The 23,962-nt window shown below is 45.6% G+C and overlaps 1 protein-coding gene across 1 annotated transcript in view; it reads left to right on the top strand.

Moving 5' to 3' along the window:
- Positions 1-23,962, top strand: part of LOC122023300 (probable acyl-activating enzyme 16, chloroplastic) — a 97,314-nt gene that overhangs the window by 10,292 nt on the left and 63,060 nt on the right. The gene's annotated exons all lie outside the window — the stretch shown is intronic.

Below are 23,962 nucleotides of genomic sequence, written 5' to 3'. Positions count from 1 at the left end.
TCAGACGATAAATATCGAGAGCACGAGGCTGCTTCCGGCGGGCCGTCGGCGAACCCGTCGTTAAAAATCGAGGCCGGCTATAAAAACCCGTCGAGCTCGGCGATAAATATCGAGGCAGCGGCGTCATAAATAATCCGGCGGACGTCGTGAGCCCGTCGTTAAAATCGAAACGCGGCCATTATAAATACCGTCGAGCTCAAGCGATAAAGATCGGAAGGCAGGCGGCGTCATAAATGTCCGGCGGGAAGCGGTGAAAATCCGGTAAAAACCCCTTTGGTAGCGGTAATAGAGCAGTTAATCGAATTAAAAAGCGAACAAGTGAGCAGCGCCGTGATGTGCAGCGGAAGAGTTTTAAGAAACACTTAAAAGTTGGGACGAGGAAAAATTTCTCGCTAAAATAGTGAGAACGAAGATTATCTAATATCTGAGCCGAAAAGGTCATTACGAGATAATCGGGGCGAGCAGTGGGAATTCAAAAGTTAAATAAACGCTCCTCGCATCAAAATCAAAAAGCGTCGGGATGTTGTCCATCACGCTCTTGAGTCCTCGTCGGGGATGGTCATTTCGTGACGAGATGACCTTTGGTCTTGAGATAGCCCACCGCCGCCTTAATGGCCTCCTCGAGCGTGAGGGATATCTTGTCGGTAAACTTCTCTCAAGTCTTCGGCGGAGGAACGCCTTCCTCACTCGTCCGAGCGGGCCGACTCCCCTCTTGATATTCTTTGAGCGCGGCGTGGGCAGCGTCGCTAGCGACTGGAGATCCTTGAGTCCCATTGAATCTTTAGAGATCGGTAGGCGGCTCTCTTTTCGGTGGCAGTGAGCGTCGAGGTCCTTGATCGTTGCTCCGGCCCGGATCTCCACCTTCATGTGGTCCATATCGTTGATGGCCTGTTGCTTCCGAGTGGTCACCGTCCGGATCTCCTTGTCTCGTTGTTTAATCATTGCTTCGAGCCGAACGACCTTGCTCGCCGGATCAGCAGCTCGTTTTCGTTCGGCTTCTAGCGATTTCTTGGCCTTCTCCAGAGCGGTCGTCGACCGCCGTTTTGTTTCTTGATTCCTCCTCCAGCTCGGCCACCCGATCGCTAATGGCGATCTGCTCCACCAGTCTAGCAAACACGAGCGGGTTAAAAACTTCAAATATGAGAGAAAGGAAGGGGAGGGGCCATACCCCAGTAGCTGATTGAAGGTTGCTGTCGCCGAGCTGCCCGGGAGTCAACTTGGCTATACGACTCCGAGCATCTATCCAAGCTTGCGCGAGAGGACCCGTCAGGGTGATCATCTGCTCAGGAAACACCGGCCGATCGGCGGAAGCCATGTATGCCTCTGAAGGGAGGCGCAGAACGGTTTTAAGTAGATTCTGGCCGCTCGGCCCGCTCTGAGATGGCCCGCCAGCAGAAGAGGTGGGTAGCTCGCCTAAGCGCAGAGGCGTCGTCAGTCGTGAAGGGCGGACGGCGGAACTTCAGGCGGCCTCGGAGAATCACGAGGGTAGGGGTACTCTCGGCGAGCTATTCGGACGGCACTGCATCTACACCACCTCGGGTTGCGGCTCGTCAAGTGTAGGCGGTGCAGATTCGGTCGCGGCGTTCCAGTCTTGGGCACATCATCGGCGAGCGGCCCTCTACCCAGCTTCACTCGCGGGTTACATTGCCGTGGCCTCGTCGGGAGGCGGGCGTCGGGGACCGTTGGCGTCCCTCACCTTCTTCGCCCGATCGGATCGGTAGGAGCAAGACTCCGTTCGGCGGCCTCCTTGCTCGTCACCGCCTCAATCCGGGCGGCCTTGATTTGAGCTTCTCGGTGGCTCGGCCTTCCACATGACCTCAGGTGCAGAGCGAGAATAAATCAGTTAGAACAAAATAAAGGGGAGATAGGAAGCTTACTCATGCTCTGAGGCGGATCGGTGGTGTGAAGACAAGCGAATATATGCATTACTCACGGAGAAGCATCTTGTCGATGTGATGCGGTAGGCTTAATTGCGTGGAGATAGTCTGCGTCACCTCTAAACTTGAGAGCTCGGTTGCGGCATAGCCGTCTGCCACTTAGTGCGGAAAGTGGGCCGCTCGGGAAAGCGTATGTAGAAAAATGTTCCTTCCGGTGTTTGTTGGAGCTCGGCGTATTATCGAAAAGGACCTATCCTAGATTGGAAAACAAAGGTGCCCCACTCGGCTTTGGGAGTAGAAGTAGTGGAAGATTTTTGGGGTTAAGGGAATGCTGTTCAGTTTGAACAAAACTACCACTCCGCTCAGCGATCTAATAGAATTGGGAACTACTTGGCCGGGCGGGATGCGGAAATAGTTGCAAACTTCTAAGAAGAATTTGTGAGGAGGAAAGCGTGGTCAGGCGGAATTGATCACGAAAGAAGACAACGGTCTTGGGACGGAGGATCGTTAGGCGATCGGGCGTGGCTAACCTTATTTCGTGGTGGATCGGTGGGTCGTATGCTCGAGTAAGTCGCGTGGCGTCTTCCTCGTCGAACCGACTTTCCGTGTTCGAGTACGACCGGAACACCGCGGTTGTTGCAGTCTTGGTCGTGATCGAAGGCGAATGCGGGATGAAGAAAATGGTTGGCGATGGGAAAACCGGTAGCGAGGATGATTAACGAAAGAGAATGCGTGCGGGCGAGAAAAGGATCTTCTGACGGGAGATGATCGGAAGTTGCGGCGATCGTCGGAAAATCTGACGAAGTCGCCGAAGGGAGGTGGCGGGAATCTGGAAGCGAAGAAGGCGAAATCGGTGAAGCGGAGTCAAGGGTCTTATATCGCCGCCGGAAGCGATCTCCACCGTCCGATCCAGTCATCGATATCGAGGTTGTCATCGGATCGTCCGTTTAACGGCGGTGTCCCATCGGTAATATGAACCGCCGTACTCGACAAATGCACGGTCGCGGCGTGTCGGTAGGTTACTAGCGCATAATGAGCTCCTCTTCACGTCGCGAGCACGTGATGGGTAGTGTGGGAGAACAGCGGACATCGATTCGAAAATACAAACGCAGACAAAGTATCGCGAGCAGACGGATATCGCCGCTCGGAGGGCATCCTTATCGTGGCGGCGGCTGGCAATGATCATTGTTCGACGGATCGGCGGTCGGTCGGTCGGACATTGCCTCCTTCGACTAGACTCGATAGGAAGCGGTGATCGTAGTAAAATCCGGAATCCATGGAGTCGGCGAGGGTGGGTCGAAGGATCTAGTGGTTCGTAGGAAAAGGGCCGGGACTCGGAAGAAAAATCGATAGTAAAGGCACCTGGTAGGGACGAGGTTCGGCCTTCAAATAAAGCGATGCGTAAGGACCGGCGGAAGGAAGTGTCGCTGGGCGGTATGAAGAATCAAGCTCGTCCGGACGGCGTTCATCGCCCGCTTCGTGAGGGCACCAGTCGAACGATGGGTAAAGGCGGGGATATCTGGCGGCAATCGAGTCGTATGGCTATGCCGTACTTACAATCGACAACGGTGGTCTGCCGTCACATCGAAAGAACATGCTCATTGTGGCGTGGTGTCGGGTAAGCTCTCGTGAGTGCGTACCATGGTATGGGGCTGGCGACGCGTCTGGCGCCTCGGTGAGCGTGCGTGAGTTCCTTCTCCATCCTATATAAAGAGGCTATTACTTCGCCGAAGGTACGCATAATACAAATTTGGCAGCCACTTTCTCCACCACTTACCTGACTTGAGCGTCGGAGGGTCGTCGCCGGGAACCCTTCCCGGCTAGACTTTTGTGCAGGATCGCCGGAGCTTCGTTCGACTAACCGGAAGTTCACTCCAACGATTGGGAGCGTGCCGCGTGCCCAGTGTCCCTTGGTTCAGCGATTCGGACAGGATCAATAATAATAATATAAATTAAATTTAGGGATGAGACGGGGATGGGGATTTGATCCTCGTGGGTTCGGGTTCGAGGAATCCTCGAACCCGAAAAAATGAAAACGGGGCGGGGATAACAAACCCGCCCCTGCCCCGTCTCATTGCCATCCTTAGGCCCAACACTAACGCTCTCTGTGTTGGATAGCGCGGAGTCTTCGTTTGGTCAACAACAGAGCCACATTCCCAGTCAATCACCTTCACTGTTTTTGGACAAAATCAATAATGATTGCAACAAATATACATTGATCAAATTAAAATTTTTTAGAAAAAAACTTTATCCAGTTTAATTTAGAGGTTTTGAAAATTTCAAATTTAAATTTTGTTTATTGAAAAAATGCATCTAAAATTTCAAATTTGATTTAGTTGAGTTTGAGTTATATTCATATTTTTCATATATTTTTGTAGATTTATAATTATAAAATTAAATAGAATTTAGTTACCAATAATATTTTACATCTCCAAAATTGAAAAAAGTTGGATTTCTCTATTGTTTGTCCACTCTAAAATTGTAATTATATGGAAGAAATAAAACCAAATTAAAATTAAGATTGAAATTTTGAATTCTTTCATTGCATTAAAGAGTTTTGTTTAAATTTATTAATCAAAGTACAAGAAACAAAGGGATATTTAATTTACAAATTTTAAGCACAGTTTCATAAACCTACAAAAATCTACACTCATTTTAAAAGCTAAACAATGACAATTAATTAAGATTAATTAGTAAATAAATTAAAGGTTAACATGTCCAAATCACAAACTGAATTATTTAAAAATAAAACATAATTCAGAATGAGAAATGAATTGTTATCTTGAAATTTTTGTTATTGAATTTTTAGATATGTAACAGATATAATCTACAACGTTCTGAAGCTTGATGTCTACAAAAATTGAAATGAACAAATTTTTGCAGAAATGTTAAAAATTATTATCTAACATTTTCAATAATGAAGGAGGTTCTTCAAATATCAAATATGGAATTGCTTCAATATTACAAAATTTGAAAGCAAAGTAATGAAAGATTCTCGGTTTCTCAATATCACTACAAAAGGTTCCATTTTTTCATTGCACATTCTAATCCTCCAGTTGCAAAAGTTGAGTAAATTAGAAGCATAAGTCATTAAGCCTGAAATGGTTTTGGTTCAATTTTGGTTTGGTATTTGTTTGCCTTGTTAAACTTATTAATCAAATAGTGCTCACCCTAGATAAAGGTGACAATGGCAAATGAAGGATGCATAGTATGATGTCATGAGCAAGTTTGTGTAAGATAGTGGAAGCGCCAGAGGGGAGGGGGCTGAATTCTTAAAAATCTTTTGAAGATGGAAAAAACCTTAGACTACAAAATATAAATAATTGATACGGCGAGGATATGAAGATTGAAAGCAAAAACTTTAAGGGTGCGTTTGGTTCAAGTCATCATCTATAACCTTGGTTATGTGATTACCAGGTAATCACATAACCAAGGTTATGGGGAATACAACATAACTTATTAGGTGTTTGGTTCAACTAAAATTATGCAATTACTTAGTTTTACATTTACTAATTTACCCTTTAACTTTTTGAATTAATTTAATTGAATGAAAACCTTTTTTATCTCTTCTCTCCCGTGACTTCTCTTCTTCCTTGCCGTTGTTTCCGAACTCCAATCACGAGTCTCTTCCACGAAGAACGAACAGGTACAGAGCTTGGAGGGGAGAGAAGGCATAGTTGATCCTGTCCGAATCGCTGAACCAAGGGACACTGGGCACGCGGCACGCTCCCAATCGTTGGAGTGAACTTCCGGCTAGTCGAACGAAGCTCCGGCGATCCTGCACAAAAGTCTAGCCGGGGGGTCCTCCGACGCTCAAGTCAGGTAAGTGGTGGAGAAAGTGGTGCCAAATTTGTATTATGCGTACCTTTGGTGATAATAGCCTCTTTATATAGGATGGAGAAAGGCGATGATCGCGTCAAAGAGGCGTCGTGCGGAGACCATGGTATGCACTTGTCGGAGCTTACGACACCGTCTTGCCAGATCGAGCATGTTCTTTGATGTGGCGAGGACCACCGTTGTCGGACTAAGTATGGCGTAGCCATCGACTTGTATTGTCGTGATATCCCGTCTTTTACCTTTATTGGGGTGCGGCCCGGGCGGGCGATGAGCGTCGTCCGGACGAGCTTGATTCTTCGCGCGTCGGCGACACTTCTCGCTCGGTCCTTACGCTTTGTTTATTTGGCGTCGGAACCTGGTCCCTACCGGTGCCTTTACTATCGATTTCCCTTTCTTACGAGTCCGGTCGGCTTGCCCTTTCCACTAGATCCTTTGACCCACCCTCGGCGTTGACTCCTTATGGGATTCCGGATTTTACTACGGATCACTTGCCTTCTATCAGTCTAGTCGAAGGAGGCGATGTCGATTGGACCGCCGTCCGTCGAACAATGATCGTTGCCTTAGGCCGCTCGGCCAGGCGTAAGATGCTCCTCCGTGCGGCGTTCGGCGATACTTTGTCCGTGCCTTGTATTTTCTTGGAATCGATGTCGTTGTTCTCCCACTACCATCACGTGCTCTGCGCGCGGTAAGAGGCTTCATTAAGTGCGGTAGTAGGGTGACACGTGGCGGCCGTCGTTGTCGAGTATGGCGGTTGTGTCACTTCCGATGGGACAGCCGCCGTTTGAAACGGACGATCCGATGACAACCTCGATATCGATGACCTGGATCGGACGGTGGAGATCGTTTCCGGGCGGCGATATAAGACCCTTGACTCCGTTTCCGCCGCATTTCGTCTTCTTCGTTTCCAGATTCCTGTCACTCCTCCCTTCGCCGGCGACTTCGTGCTCAGATTTTCCGACGATCGCTCGGCAACTTCCGATCATCTCCCGCGTTTGTAAGATCCTTTTTCTCGCTCCAGACGCATTCCTCTTTCTGTTAATCATCCTTGTCAGTCGGTTTTCTCCCATCGCTTGAACCATTTTCTTCTATCCTGCATTCTGGCCTTTCGATCATGACCAGTACCTCGCAGTCAACCGGCGGTGTTTGTTTACTGAATTGGTTCGGTTTGAAACACAGAGAATTTATGTATGACTCATATGTAGTACAGAGTTCAAATAAGACTGTATATAATAAATTTATTCTGGCTTTTCAAACCTTTGTTGTCTTCTTTTTCACACCTTTATATCCTCTAAGATTTGATGCTATTGTCCGCTTGCTTGTTCCTCCAAGATTTCTGAGCGGAGTGGTAGTTTTGTTCAAATGAGCGGCGTTCCCTTAACCCCGAAAATCTTCCACTACTTCTACTATCCAAAGCAAGCCGGGTGGGGCACCTTTGTTTTCGATCTAGGATAGGCCGTCCTTTTCGATAATATCCGAGCTCAACAAACCTTTGGAAGGGCATTTTTCTCATCGCTTTCGGCGGCCCTTTCCGCACAGTGGCGGGCGGCTATACTGCTGGGAGCTCGGCAGTTTAGAGGTGGCGAGACTATCTCCTTGCATGAGACAGCTAGTCGGTCGGTATTATCACGTTGACAAGATGCTTCTCCGGGGTAATGTCGTATATTGAACATCTTACACGGCCGATCGCCTTGTAGCATGAGTAAGCTTCCTATCTCCCCTTTATTTTGTTAACTGGTTTATTCTGCTGCGGTGAGGTCGTGTGGAAGGCGAGCCAGAAGCTGTGAGCCGCTCGGTTGAGGCGGTGGCGAGGAGGCATGAGCAGTCTTGCTCGGTGATCCGGCCGTGAAGAAGGTGAGGGCATGACGGTCCCGAAGCCCGGACGCCCCGCCCCTCGATGAGGCCGTGGGCATCTGAACTGCAGTGGGCTGAAGTAGAGGCCGTTCGGCCGATGATGTCTTGCTGCGCTTCGGAAGCCGGCGATCGGAATCCTTTGCCTCTACACTTGATGAGCATGACACGGCGGGTGTAGATCGCAGGTCTTTGTCGGGCAGATTTCGTCAGTACCCCTACCCTCGGGATTCTCAGGGCCGGCTTGGAAGTTTCGCGTCGGCCCTTGATGACTCGGCGACGTCTCGGCGTTTGGCGAGCTACCCACCTCTTCTGTTGGCGGGCCATCTCGGAGCGGGCCGGCGGCCAGAATCTACTTAAAACCGTTCTGCGCCTCCCTTGAGGCGTCATGGCTTCCGCCGATCGGTAGGTGTTTCTGACGGATGATCACTGCGGGTCCTCTCGCGCATGACTTGGATAGATGCTCGGTCGTATGCCAAGTTGACTCCGGGCGGCTCGGCGGCAATGACCTTGATCATTTCTTGGGGTATGGCCTCCCTTCCTTTCTCTCATATTGAAGTTTTAACTGCTCGTGTTTGCTAGCGAGGCGGGTGGAAGCGGATCGCCATTAGCGATCGGTTGGCCATTGGAGGAGGCTGAAGAAGCAGCGGGGGATGCGAGGCGGTCGGCGCTGGAAAGGCAATCGCTGAAGCGAGCAGCAGGTGGCGATCGGCGGCAAGGTCGTTCGGCTCGAAGCGATGATTAAACAACGAGACAAGGAGATCCGGACGGTGACCACTCGGAAGCAGCAGGCCGTCAACGATATGGACCGTGAAGGTGGAGATCAGGAAATGGGCAGCGCATCGAGGACCTCGATGCTCTGCGGCCACGAAAAGAGAGCGCTCGGTGATCTCAAGATTCGATGGGGACTTGAAGGATCTCCAAGCTGCGCCGCGCTCAAAGAATATCAAGAGAGTCGGCCGCTCGGACGAAGTGAGGAAGGCGTTCCTCCGCTCGGAAGACTTGAGAGAAGTTCTGACAAGATATCCCTCGCGTTCGAGGAGGCCATTAAGGCGGCGGTGGGTTATCGAAGACCAAAGGTCATCTGCCCGCCGAGCTGGACGACCTGGCGGCGTGATGGACAACGTCCCCGGCGCTCTTTTTGATTTTGATGTGTGAGGGCGTTTTGTTTAACTTCTTTTTGAATTCCCGCCGTTCGGCCCGATTATCGTGTAATGACCTTTTGACTGCGTATTAGACGATCTTGGTTCCTTACTATTTTAGCGAGAAATTTTTCCCTCGTCCCGACTTTTAAGTGTTTCTTAAAACTCTTCGCTCGGCACCATTGATGGCGCTCGTTCACTTGTTCGCCTTTTTAATTACGATTAACCGTCTTGGCGCTTCGAAAGGGTTTTCTTTTTATTTTTGCCCGCTCGGACATTTATAGGCGTCGGCTCGTCTTCGATCTTTATCGTCGGAGCTCGGCAGGTAGCGGTATTATGGCCGTCGTGCGGCTCTCGATTTTACAGCGGGGCTCGTCGTAGCGTCCTTCGGATTATTTATAGGCGTCGGCTCGTCTCTCGATATTTATCGTCGGGCTCGGCGTGGTTTTATAGCCGGTCGGTAGCGGCTCTCGATTTTGCAGCGGGGCTCGTCGGCGCGTCACTTCGGATTAATTATAGGCGGCTCGTCTCTCGATATTTATCGTCGGAGCTCGGCGGCGGGTTTTATAGCCGGTCGGCGCGGCTCTCGATTTTTAACAGCGGGGCTCGTCGGCGTCGCTTCGGATTAATTATAGGCGGCTCGTCTCGATATTTATCGTCGGAGCTCGGCAGTAGCGGTTTTATAGCGATCGGTAGCGGCTCTCGATTTTAACAGCGGGGCTCGTCGGCGTCCTTCGGATTAATTATAGGCCGGCTCGTCACTCGATATTTATCGTCGGAGCTCGGCAGCGATCTTGATCGGTGCGGCTCTCGATTTTTAACAGCCGGGGCTCGTCGGCGCGTCCGCTCGGATTAATTATACGCCGGCTCGTCTCGATATTTATCGTCGGAGCTCGGCGGCGCGGTTATAGCCGATCGGCGCGGCTCTCGATTTTGCAGCGGGGCTCGTCGGCGTCGATGAGACTACTGTGGCGAGCAGCTCGAGGCCTTCGTTCGAGCAATAACCTCCACACCTGATCACCACGGGGGTTTTAGTTTTTCTTTACGCCACCCTAGTATACGGCCGGTAGAATAGCTCGGGGTCTTGATTGACGATGCTTATATTACATCTGCGGCCCGTAGGCGGCACAGGGTCTTGATTGACTCCGGCTCGGATATGAACCTTCTGCGAGCGGTGAACCGTTCGTCGGAGAATCTTTCGATGTGTTTTATCTTTTGCTTCTGCGTCAGCGTATAAGCGAGAAAAAGTATATACATTTATATTTAGCGCATTTGTCACGACGTACTCCGTCCGAGCGGCTCAGGGTCTGCTTCGAGCATTTTGGCTCGGATAATTTACCTCGTTCGAGATGCAGGGCCCCGATTTTCGCTTGGCTCGACCCTCGGCCCGGCGGCGGGCGGCCGTTTTGATGATAATGCCTTAGCTCTTTTGACTTTTCATTTCTGCGTTTTCGATGTCGAAAAATGTACACGTGGTGATTCTGATGATACACCTTTCACGGTAATTGGTGATTCGGTTACTCCAGTCTATCTGAGCGTCTTCTTCCTCGGATAATGTCTGGCCGTGGACTTTCGATGATTTTAAAAGGACACCGTGGAGCTTGAGCTTTGCAAGCGTCGGCCAAGCGATCTTCTTCCAAGATCGGCCGACACGGAATGATCGGGGAATGGCCCGGTTGTAGTTTGCTTCGTCCGTGGTATGCCATCAGTAGAGAGCGCCCCCTCTCCTCTTACCAGGCTCATTGTTTCTTAGTTCGGCGTTGTCATCGTAGCTCTGGATCGGGTTGACTCGACTCGACCGGCCGGAATGCGACCTCACCGCCGTATACGAATGGGCGGTGCTCTGTTCCTTCTTTCGGCGTCGTTCGGATGGCCAGGGCCTTTCGGCCAGCGACTCCCTCCCAGATGGGAAGCGCGTGATCTGAAGAATTTCGGTTGGCGACTTGACGGCCGCTGTCGAGATAGGCCACGGATGTGAAATGTTGCTCAATCTGGTAGCTCTTTTGAATCTCTAACATCTTCCACTGTGAATTGCTTGGTTGTCGGACAGTCTAGGCGTGAGGATCTTAGAACAGCCGAAGATGATGTGTTGGATGAATTTTTAACCATTTGTTCGATAATCTGCTCGGCCTCCCTCGACTTGAGTAACCGCATAGTATAAAATTTCCTCTTGTCGCCGTGGAAATGGACCCTGATATCCATTCCCGTTGATCGAGCGGACGTGAGATGGTTGTATCGTCTCCTCTGGGTCGGTGAGAAGTTGTGATACTACAGCGTGAAAGCGAATAGATACTATCAAGCGGTCATTTGTAAAGTTGGCGAAAAGTATCGGCTAAGAGGATCTTTTTGGCTAACGCGTCCTCCGGATGACCTCCGTGATCCTTGATGTACTTCACGGAGGATGTGGTGAGTCCTCGAGCTTATTCAGAGAGGGAAAGCTTTCTTGAGCTTTCTTGTATGAGATGAGTGTCGTCGTGGCTCTTCTTACGAAGGCGGGCTGTCATCGGATGGTGTGTGCCCGGCGAGAAATTCTATAATAGGTGTCCTCAGTCTCTTGGAAATGTGAGGCCTTGCATCCGGTCGGCATGCGCACCAGCGTTTTTCAATTGGTTCTTTGAATGGCGGCCGGTGTTATGTTAGCTCATGAGTTTGGCTAACTCATTGACACTGGTTCTCGTTAGAATCTTAAATAAGCACCTCTCGGAAAGTAGCTTTGAGTTTTGAAAGGCCTCGGTGAAAGCTTAAGCCGAGATTGATTTGAAGGTCTTGGGAGAGTTCTTTGGGCAGTACGGTGAATCGAATAAAGTGTCACCGGCCGGCCCCCATCTGAGGCGGCTGCAATCGGCTATAAGGGCCTCGTGCTCGGCCGTTGTTGATCGCTGTAATCTAGCCGGGATGGATAAGTGCATCTTTTCCTCCGAGGTGAGTAGTAATATTCGATCCACTTGCGGGTGGAGGATCCATCCACATATATTCTCCACATCGGCTCTGGTCTGCCTTGGTCGGTCGAAAATCAGCCCGAGTTGAGCTTTAATGTCGCCGGCTGATATTGGATGTCTTCATAGATTCACAGTCGCCCCGATAAGCGATCCGGGGCTTAATGGATTGTGACACAGCATTAATGATGGTGTGAGCGAAATGGTCGAAGGCGGGCGGCTAGAGCAGCTAAGGCCGACTTCTCGAGCCCGGTGTACAGCATATTTTAAAATGTGGCTTAGAAAATACCCGGTTGCTCCTCGCCGCTCGCCCTCACAAGTCTTGAGCCTACGGCATGCTCAGTCACATATCGGTGACTCACCCACGATCGGCTTGGCCAGCAAAGAATTTAGATATGTCTTGACTCTTGAATGACCTCTTATTAAACAGTAGCCTTGCGAGGATCTTGAAGAATGGGAGGCTCGGTCGGTGATTCCGGAGATGAATCTGGATAAAGCAATTATCCGGCGGTCGACCTTTGCACTTCTCTTGTATTTCTTGGGGGCGGCGTGTCTTGCGGTGCTTTCACCTTCTGGGATTTGCTTGATTCCCGCTCGGTCACTATATACCAAGAAACGCCCTCCTTTAGCTCCGAACAGGCACTTACGGATTTAGCTTGACTCCGTATTTGCGCAGGTTCGGAAGGTTTCTTCCGTATCCTTGAAAAGATCGGCCGCTCGGACGGATTTGATAAGAATGTACTTCTAAATTTCGTCCGATTTGCTCCTTGAACACCTTGTTCATCAAGCGTTGATAGGTGGCCGGCATTCTTGATCGAGCGGCATCACTTTATGGTAGTTCTGACTTACTTTTCTTGATCCTCGGTGGCGGCATGATGATATCCTTGGTAGGCGTCGGCATTAATTGGTCATGACCGGCCGTAGAGTCCACCGGTGATCTAAGGCGGAGGATAAAAGTCCTTGGGCGTGCTTTGTTTGGGTCTCGAAGTCGATCAGGACCCTCCACTTGCCGGCTTGGAGACGATACTACGTTGGACGGCCGGGCTCGCACCTCGCGTATGTGGCGGCCTTGAGTTCTACCTTCGCTCGGATGATGGCATTTTGTTCGACCTTTGAAGTCCTTTTCTACGCTTGTGGCGTCGGTCGGACATCTGACTCATGTCGGGCTTGGCGAAATTCGCAACGTATCGACCGAACATCATGATTTGTTGGGCGTTGGATCAGCTTCTCATACTCTTCCTCCGGATCCGAGGCGATAAAGTCGTGGCCTTGGTTGGGTCGGATGGATCTGAACTTCCTTCTTTTCATCGTAAATTAAGCGGGAGGTTTCTCGGTTATGGCATTTACCTCGATTCGGGCGCCTTAGGCGAACTGCTCGGATCATCTCTATATAACACCGCTGCTAGCTGATCTCCACTCACTTCTCTACTTTGTCCTCCGGGGAACTTTATCTTACGGTGGAAGGTTGAGACAACCACTCGGAATTCGCCGAGCGCCCAAAATGACGTTGTAGGATGATGGAGAGTCGACCACCGTGAAGTTTATTGTCTGGTCCTCTGAGCGGCTCCTCGGTGGGTGGCTAGCGGATCTGTCAAGCGGTGAACCGTTGCCGAAAGTAGGCGGGGTCGTCGTGGCGGCGGCTTCATTTCGATCAATTCGGTGATCGAGCATACGGAATATGATGCTCACTGTGTCAACAAATGTCGATGAATGGTATAATTTGCTACTACCGCTTTAATGAGCAGCGCGTCGTCGTGGGGCACTTCTACTCCTTCCAAGTCCTTGGGTCCGAAAGTGATTTTCGGTCCACTTGCCCGCTCTTGGCTACAACCAGCGTGGATCTGCAGCTGTCGGACGCCCGCCTTCGGCTCGATTAGGTCTCCTCCGGTCGGTCCGCCGTGAATAACACGATTTCGCCGGGAAGTATTGTTCGGTTTCCTCTTCCGAGCGAATGATCGTGACCGTTCTCACGGGCCGGCGATTCTCCGCCTTGGAGATCGGTGCCGCTCGGGTGTCTGCGATGTCGTCTCTCGGTGCGGGTCGGTCCGTTTCATGGGTCTATGTCTCACAGCCGATGGGAGGGATCGTCGTTCGGCTTTCTTGGGAGCAGTTGGATCTGAAGGAAGGCTTGCAATCCCTCGTGTTGTGCGTGTCCGTCGATGGAGGTGCGAGCATAGGGGTCCCTCTTCGGCTTGGGCGGCGACCACCCTCTTGTCGTGAGATCCGTGGGATCGGATTGCGTCGCCTCGGTCCTCAGGGGTTCTTGGCGGTGTCTTGTTTCGCTCGGCGTGAGTAGATGCCCTGCTGGAGCTTCCTTTTCAGCGACTTGCGCTTCTTCCACATTTATATATTCGTTGGCTCGATGTAGCATGTGATCGTAATCTCGGGGCGGATGGCGACCGGAAGAAGTCCCCATCCGCAAGGCCTTGTGTGAAGGCGTTCATCATCGTCTCGAAGTGGCCGTTGGGATGTCCATCGCCACTGGTTGAATCGGAATGTAAGCTCGAGCGATTCTCTCGGCTCTGCTTGATGGCGAACAGTGACACTTGTCTTTTGATCCGGATTCTTGCGAGTGGTGGAGGAAGGCCGTTGAATTCCTTGAAGCTCGTGATGGATCCGTCCGTGACCTCCGGAACCACCGTTGAGCCGATCCAGGAGTGGTAAGAAAAGCGGCGTTTCACTCCATGATTGTATTGATGGGCGTGGGTGTTGTCAAACTTACGGATGGTCATCGGGTCCGTTGTTCCATTGTACTACTTTATCGTGAGGCGTGGTGCTTGGGTAGAGGTCTCGTAGAATAGCCTCAGAATTGGCGATTGGTCCGCTCGGAGATGAATCCGGTGAGCTTTCCCTTTTCTGTCGTCTCGCCTTGGCATTTCGAAGAAGAGTCTCTATCTCTCCGAGCTGGTCCGGCTTGCCCGGTGGAATGCGACGGTGGCTGGAGGTGCTTCCGCTCGGCCACCCGACGCAGATGTTGCTTGTTGCTCCTGCGCTTCTCCCGCGACTGTGACCCTGCAACGGCATGGCCTCGATCTGCTCCGTCGAGTTCTTCCTAAGCGTCCGGTGTCGACTCTGACCAGACGATGGACGTCACAGCGGCGCTCCAGATTTGATCTGTCCGAATCGCTGAACCAAGGGACACTGGGCACGCGGCACGCTCCCAATCGTTGGAGTGAACTTCCGGCTGGTCGAGCGAAGCTCCGGCGATCCTGCACAAAGTCTCCGGGAAGGGTTCCGGCGGCGACCTCCGACGCTCAAGTCGTAAGTGGTGGAGAAAGTGGTTGCCAATTTGTATTATGCGTACCTTTGGTGAAGTAATAGCCTCTTTATATAGGATGGAAAGGCGTGCGTCTAGAGCGCGTCGTGTCGGCCCCGTACCGTGGTATGCACTTGTCGAGCTTACGACACCGTCCGCCACGATCGAGCATGTTCTTTGATGTGACGGCGGGACCACCCGTTGTCGGACTAAGTATGGCGTAGCCATACGACTTAATTGTCGTGAGATATCCCGTCTTTACCTTGTCGTGGGGTGCGGCCGCGGCGAGGCGATGAACGTCGTCCGGACGAGCTTGATTCTTCATTGGCCCGTCAGCGGCACTTCCTTCGCTCGGTCCTTACGCCTTTGCTTTATTTGGCGGAACCTGGTCCCTACCAGGGTGCCTTTTACTATCAGATTTCCCTTTCTTCTGAGTCCGGTCGGCTTGCCCTTTTCCGGCGAACCACTAGATCCTTTGACCCACCCTCAGCGTTGACTCCTTATGGGATTCCGGATTTTTACTACCGGATCAATAGTGATGCCGCGATCGACATCCCTGCTCATCTCCTCTCCAATCAGACTCGATCGCAATCCATCAGCTTTCAATTTAATGAACAATTTTCTATCATCCTTTACCTTGCTTTGCTTGCAAAACCCACCAATCGGACAAGTTATATGTCACGATGTTTGGCAGAATCCCCTTCTGAGACATTTCGTCGAACGGTTGGAATGCAGAGCAGAACTCTTGTTCCCTGCAGCACTCCGATATCAAAACGTTGCAAGTGTAGAGATTGGGACAGACTCCACTCTGCTTCATCTCGTTGTACATCTCAAAACCAAGAGTAGGGAATCCGTTGCTGAAGTCGCCGTTGATCATGACGGTGAGTGAATTCGTTGGGGGACACGCCCCGACCTTTCTTCTGGTCGAACAATCGCTTTGCGGCATCAAAGCTGCCTCTTTTACGGCACCCGTCGATCAAGCTGGTATAGATGACCACACTGGAAGCCTCGCAGCTGGCCTCGAACTCGTCAAGCAAAATGGAAGCTTAGTTGAAGAGTTCGGCGTCGCAGAGGCTAAACTGTGTTCATCGTGAGGCATCTGGGTCCTAGCTTTGCGGAAGAGTGAGGAGGCGGTGTGGAGGAGGTCAGCATCAAGGAGGAGGCACGCGGAGGAGGCGGTTGAAGGTGGCGGGATGAGGGGTGAGGCCGTGGCGGAGCATGTGGTGGAGGTAGAGGGCTGCCGGGCGAGGATCGTGGGATGAGTCTTTGGTAGTCGACGAGGTGACGGAGGACGAGGGCGGAGGTGGAAGGGTCGAAGATCGGATAGGTTTTGATCAGCTGTTGGAGAAGAACGAAGGGCTTACGGGTCGTAGCCATTATTTCCCACTACGAAGATGAGGAGGAGGCGCGAAGGTGCGGTTGGTGTCGGAGCTGGTTGCAAGCAAAGGCGGTGACTGCCATGCCGACCAGCGACCAAGGAGAGGATCTGAGGGTAATTTTGGAAGAAAAAGATTGATAATCCCGGAATCGTGAAAAACCTAAGCTTTCCAAGGTTTTCTGATTCCGGGTTATATTCCCTGATTGCTGACGTGGCGGGAATGTTGTATTACCGGGAATCACTGATTACTTAAACCAAACAAGGTTGTTGTTGATAACCTACCAAGGTTATCATTGATAACCCCCAACCAAACACACCCTAAGTTTATAAACAAAAACGAGAATCACAACTAGAATAACAAAAACTACAAAAACAATAACAAACTGCAACGAAGAGTTGAGAATCACAAACGTTGTTGTAGATAAAGCACTTGTTGTTACTTCTTGATGTTGTTTTCGAGTTGCCTTGGCTTGATATTTATAGAGTGAAGTTGATAATGGCCAGTCGACTTGATCCACTATTTTCAAAACTCAATCGTTGCCCAACTGTTATTACCTCTACTCGATTCATTCTCTATCAAACCAATTGATTGTTTCAACTTTAGTCAACTCAACTACTTATTAGTAGACTAAACTCGACATGGCTAAGTGACTCACACTTTGGATCACAATCTATTCTTATGCTAGTTGTGTCATTAGTTCGTTGACTATTTTGCTCCACTAGTTGACTAAAGCAAATAGATTTGTGATTGATTCCCTTGGATCACAATCGGTTCTTTTTTTGACTATCATTAGTCGACTAATCTAGATTCAAATCTATCCTTAATTCAATCTTCTGATGATCACTCCACCAATTGACCAGTCTACCATCATGAGTTGACTCTAGGTGAATTCTTCAAATAATCTTGTTTAAGGATTACAATAATTTGAATTTAAATCATTAGTTAACTGGATTAATTCAACTTGGAATAGAAACCATTCTATTGTAAGTTTTGATCAACTAGATAAATCAACTAGCTGGTTGACTTTTGTCAAGTCTTTGCTAAGAGAACTACCTTGCCTAAAATATAGGTCGCTCTCTCATAGCTCTGTTGTCAAGACATTATCTCATGGACTTCTTCCATACTAGGCATGATTTAAAATCTCGAGCCGTATCGATACGGTTTCAATATCGTATCGTGCCATCTCGATATGGTTTCAGTATTTTTTAAATATAAAATGTATTAATTAAAAATAAAAAATTAATCTAAATATTTTTTTAAAAAAATAAATTTTTTTTTTAAAAAAAGAAAAAAAACTGGATCAAAGCACTCCTATCCTATTTAGATTATCCCTACTATAACTAGGAGTTAATTTAAATTATTAATATAAGTTTAATTATTAAACCTTATAGTTTAAATTTAAGTTTAATCTCGCACTCGGGGGGTCGGGGAGACCGCGGCCACTGAAAAGGCAAATTTTGCCTATTTCGTACAAAATTTTAAACCATGATACTAGGTATCTGTTTGTCCTTGACCTTCTGAGTTCTTTGTTTGCTAAGAGGCCTCATCTTTAGATCTTCCATATTTGCTAGATAGTTGGCCTGCCTTGATCTATCAGAACTTTCTTTGCTAAGTGTCTAGTCGACTTGACCCACTTAGATTTCTGCTAATAATCATTGTACTTTTCATATCTAGTAGCAAGACTTTCTTTAGTCGAATTCAATCTGCTTAGACTGCAATGTAAGTGTCAAGAAAACCTACACATACAAGCACACAATTTGAGACAACAATATAAACCTAACTTTAAACCTTTGCCAACCATATTAAGACAATATGGTCGGACTTGACCACATGGTGCATGATTACACCAACAATTTGTTGTGGTGAAATCACAAGAGAGGAGGGGCAAAGGAATTCTTTCTTTTGGGGTAAGAAAGAGAAGAGGATATCTAAAGAGGGTTACACACGAGTAGTGGTGTTTGTGAGTGGAAAGGAGGAAACAGTGTAGGCTATTGCAGTGAAGAAAAATATGGGGAAGGTTTTTCAATAAACCCCAAGATCAACATATCCAACTAGGCCAACTCACGATGATTTAGCATCACTTCAGCCAACATTTCTTAGAATTGAGTCAATTTGAGCCAAAATTTAAACCCAAAGCAAACCCAATCAATCTCCACTCAATATTACCTTCAATGGGTCAATCTAACCCCATCTTAAATCTAAATTGGATATAAATACCAAAAAATAAACCTAAATACTTCTAGTTCAACTATATATTTCTTTTTACCTTCAATTATCTCTCTAATCTCCTAATATCCCATTATTGAACTTTAGTATATAATATCAATCTTTAGCATCTTGAATGTGAGACTTGTTAATTAATGAAGCATGATTAATCCTCATTTCCTCTCATTATTCATAAAAAAGATACTTTTCTATATTTTTCTTAATATACTCTAATTTGTGGTAAATGTTGTGTCTGCCTAAAGATTTAAGTTTGGTTTCAACTTTTTTTTTACTACAAGAGTTTGAACCTTTTCCATTTTCTCTTCTTAAATGTGAATAGTTTGAATATCTATTAAAGCTTTGTGAATTGATAATGCCATGGAATATTTTTCTAATACTTTTTTATTCTTCCTCTTTAGCTAGGTATTTTTTATCATTCTTCATGCCTTTATTAATTTCAGTTGACTAGAATGATACTTGAGGGAAAAAAATAACATATAGTTGGTGCTATTACTTCATGTGGGAATTCCTTTTAAGTTTTGGAATGCTGCTATTCTCATTGTATGTTCTTTTATGAATCATATAGTTTTTATCATTCTTTATGGTTAAATACCCTTCATGTTTCTTTTCCAGCTAATCACGGCTTCTGCCTCTTGTGTTTGGGAGTTCTTGTTTTGTTCCTCTATAATATTCAAGTGGATTTAATTTCTCACTTAGTTTTCTCTTAGCTATTCTTGCAATAGAAGGGTAAAGTTGTTACTCTCTTGAAGTGCAATGAGGCTTTACTTTTGCACTGCCTCGCTACTGCTCCATTTTCTTCTCAATCTATTGTTGTGATTCTTTTTATTCCTATACTAATTCTTCCTACTCTTACTTCATTATTTGTCTCTTTTACCATTCTTTATAACAATGATAACAACACAAGATCTATAATAGAATGCCAAATGTTGAGCTAGTCACAAGCATTCCTTGAGACTATTTGCTCTTCAGCACCATCTACTATCCAGGATCCCACCTCTAATTTTTCTCTCCCTATTTTCCGAAGTAGGGGTACTCATAGGTAAACTTCAAAATCTTTACCCACATTAGAGTTTTTTATCTTTAATTGAAACAATACTATTTTAGTATCGTGCCGATGTTTTGAGATATGGTGTCGGTAGCAAATTAGATGTGGAAGGAGGAAGAAGATGAAAAAGAAGATAAGATATCTATATATTTCAATCAATTAATTTTGACATTATATAAATAGGTTGTTTGATGCACAAAGCTCTCGAGGATCATATTGGGTGTATTGTACGTAGCCTTACTTTGTATTGCAAGAGGTCTGCGATTCGAATCCATGATTACAAGGTCACACGACAATAATTTAACTGTTGCACCAAAGTTTAATTTTGATATTATATATAAAGAAAAGGGCAGTCCGGTGAAGCTCCCACCAATACGGATCCTGGTGAAGGGTTGGACTATATTGGGTCTAGTGTACACAACCTTATCCTGCATTGTAAGAGACTACTTCTATGACTTGAACCCATAACCATAAGGTCACATGACAACAATTTTACCATTGCGCCAAGACTCCTCTTCAATTTTGGCATTATATAAGGTACAAAAATAAAATAATAATATTATCTCAATTTAAGTTGTGTAGCATGCAAGGGGTGAAGGGGTGCTCAGTGTTAGTATACTCATTGACATGATTAACACGCTGACATAAGAGACATTGCTAGTGTTGAGCAAGGTTCAAAATTTCGACCTGCCGAGGTTTCGATCCTAGACCGGAACAATACGGTTTCGGTACCGTATCATGCCGTGCCAATATAGTTTCAATATTTTTTAAATATAAAATATATTAATTAAAAAAATAAAATATTTAACATAAATATTTAAAAATAAACAAAATAAACAATATAAAAAATAATTTTTTAAAAAAGGAAAAGATATGAAAATAGATAAATAAATAAATAAAAATTTTATTATAATTTTTAAATTAAAATAAATGTAATATAAAATTAATTAGATAATTTTATTAGGGTTTAATAAAGCCTCTTTAGATTATCTCGATCGAGTTAATTAAAATAATTAACCTAAGTTTAATTAAAAAAATTCGAAATTCGACACCACTCGCGTGTTGGCTCGACTTTGGCACTGCCGTGGGGTTGTGCGACCTCTCAGCCATGGCCGTGAGGATCGCGTGACTCCTCCGGTGCGATCGCGGTGGTCGTGTGACCCCTATGCAGCGGCCGCAGGGTCGCGCAACGCCTCCACAACGACAACAGAAGGGTTATGCGACCTCTCCGTTGCTGTTGCGTGGCCGAGCAACCCCTTTGCTACGACCACGGGGTCACACAACATGTCGCAGCTGTTGTGGGTCCGATGCTGAGTCGTGCCGGTGTCGGTCGCCGGGCGGAACGAGATGTTTCGCCGGTTTCGACCGTCTCGGCTCGACACTTTAAACCATGGTGTTAAGTGTATTGAGTTTCGGTAATTTATGAAAACAATACATTTTAACCGTATCGTATGATACCGTATAACATTCCAAACCATATATCCCTTATTTCAGTATATTTGTTATGCTTCTTGATCTTCCTCTTCTATTATTATCTCTACTTTGGATTCTACTATGATACCTTGGACTATATAAAAGCAAGCTCTATCTTATGTAAGGTGGCAATATACTATGGTTGATAAGATTATAATCTTATATTCTAATGGAACTTACTCAATAAGATGATAATCTTATATTCTAATGGAACTTACTCGTTCCTTTTCCTCCCAACAAAGTTGAAGTTGGTTGTGAGTATTTATTGGCAGGAGCTCTTTTAAAGAAATTGAATCAACTTAAGATTCGATTGGTGACTAAAGAATACATTCAAATTTATAGTGTTAAATACCTTGAGATATTCTCCTATATCAAATCAACATATGATTACGTCTATTTACCTTTTTTTCCATCAAGAATTATATCTTTATGACCTCTATACTAATAAGACATCAAAAATGTTTTCCCTGATAATTTAGACGAGGAGCTGAGGAGGTACATATAGAACAATCTCTTAGGATTATTATTCAAAGAAAATTTGATTTTGTGTGTAAATTAAAGAAATCTCTATATTGGTTGAAGTAATTCCTAGGGATTACTTAGGTTAACTTAGATTAGTTGGGGATGATCAAAAACATATCAGACCACTTACTATTTTATTATATTCCTCATTTTGGGAATTGTTGTTATCGGTTATGTGGATCTTATATCATCACTAATGATTATAGGAATCAGAAAGCTTCACTAGGATTTTTTGATTGAGGATCTTGGCTACTTAAAGTGTGTGTGTATATACATTGCATAAAGGTTGCTTAGTGAGGAGGCAAGGTGTATATCTTTCGACCAAATTATGTGTTTGACATGCTAAAAGCAGTGCAAAACTACTTGATACTCCTGTGGATCATAATATCATACTAATATTAGGGCATGAATTGTTATTGAATACAAGGTACTTAAGGAGACATGTCATCACACTCAGAAAAGAGTATCGAAACCTATGTTGGGTTCGAGTCTCAGACACTTGATTTTCCCAAAATAAGGACATTAGAACTAGTTGATGTTGGGTCCAAATTTAGGATATATATATGAGGACATGACTAATTTTAAAATATAAAATATCCAATATAGCTAACATTAATCTACTATCTTAATAATATTACTTAACAATAAGTTAGACAACTCATAATAACTAATATCATAGCTTATTAACTAATATGAAGCTTAACTGTACCTTATATAAATTATAAAAGAATATATAATAATAGAAGTTATAAGACTTATAGTAAACTACTATAATCTCTAATCCTAATCTTTGACCTATTTGCCCCCTTTCTCTCAATGACAAGACAATCTCCATCTCCTACTTGAAACTGAGAGATATAATTGAACTTCAAGTGAAACCTTCCTCTCTTTTCCCAGAATTGTGAGCAGTCTGATCCTCGTGTTGCTGAATCCCATCACCAACAAAACCAATATAGGTAAGCTACCTCTGTTTCTTCTTCTTATTCTTGTGTCCTAGAAGACGAGTCTGATTGAACTCATTTTTCACATCTGTACACTTGTCTTGACATGTTGACATGGTTATGTGTGGGATAAATGTGTTGTTGGAGTAACAAAGGATGAGATTAGTTGGAAACTCGAACAATCTTGTAGTTCCCTAGCCTGATATAGCATTTGCTATAAGTATGATTAGTCAATTCCTTAAGGCTCTAGACATGACTATCATAAAGTAGTTAAGCTAAAGGATTCTATTTTCTCAAGAATGCTCCACAAAAGATTCTTTTATTGGTCCTCTATAGTTTGAAAAGTATACAAATGCAGATTCGATGAACTCTCCCACAAATCCACTGATGGTAGATCCTCAATAGAATATTATGCTCTTCTTGGAGACTACTTGATATCATAGAAGCTAAGAAGAAATTGTCGCATCTAGTACGTCAATAAAGACAAAGCACGAAGCTATGACTCTTGCTTTATGTGAGCTTATCTAGCTTAAATAGTTAATGATTAACTAAGTAGCATTTTGAGAGAATAAAAATATATTGTGACGATTAAATTGCCTTGCACATTGTTTTCAGTTACGTCTTTTATGCAAGGATGAAACTTATTGAGATTTAGCCACTTCGTTTGAGAAAAAAATGTAGTTCATGGAGATCTTCACTTGTTTTTTAGTTTCAATGATCAACATAGATTTTCTGACTAACTCTGAGAGTGGTTAAAATAGAGTATATTTGTAACAAGCTAGGGGAGTATTAGGAATCAAATAATATAGAAAATAAGATTCAATTCTAAATATGCTAACTTTGGGGGTGAAAATGTAAAATAAAAATATTGGTAGTTTATATGAAGATTTCTTGGGACTACCTAGGGAAATACCCCTAATAATTTTCCCATTTCATCAATATAAATTCTTTGTAAATGTCATTTCCTAGTCGACCAATATTTTGATCATAATGTATAATAAATCATAGTACAAGTTTCATCTAGCCTTAGCGCAATATCCAAAATTATTATCATTTTCTGGAAATGTCAGTGGATTTAGGAGTATTAGCTAATTTACATTCTAGAAGTATAGTTTCTAGAAGTAGATCGGTAGCATACTAGCCAAATTCTAAGAAAATAGATTAGTGCATATTTGATTATTTCTAGATGGAAAGGGGACTTGTTGATGCTTATCAAGGAAACAATCACTTGGGTTTTATTGATAGAACGTCCTCTCTATGTGTGTGTAATGCTTATCAAATAAATGAACTCTTGGATTTTGTATTTGGTAGTATGGTAAGCGTGATGCACCAAACTACATGAACATTGAAATTTTCTAATATACTAACAGTGTTATCTACTTAGGTAGACTATTTTTCATAGAACTTGTCTGTTTGGAACTGATACGTATCAAGCATCTGAAGTTTACATGAGCTGTTTTGATGGTTTAATCTCTTTAAC

This window comes from Zingiber officinale, chromosome 9B, assembly GCF_018446385.1.
Source record: "Zingiber officinale cultivar Zhangliang chromosome 9B, Zo_v1.1, whole genome shotgun sequence".
Taxonomy (NCBI): domain Eukaryota; kingdom Viridiplantae; phylum Streptophyta; class Magnoliopsida; order Zingiberales; family Zingiberaceae; genus Zingiber; species Zingiber officinale.
Note: the sequence above shows the minus strand (reverse complement) of the source record. Positions and strands in the feature narration are given on the sequence as shown.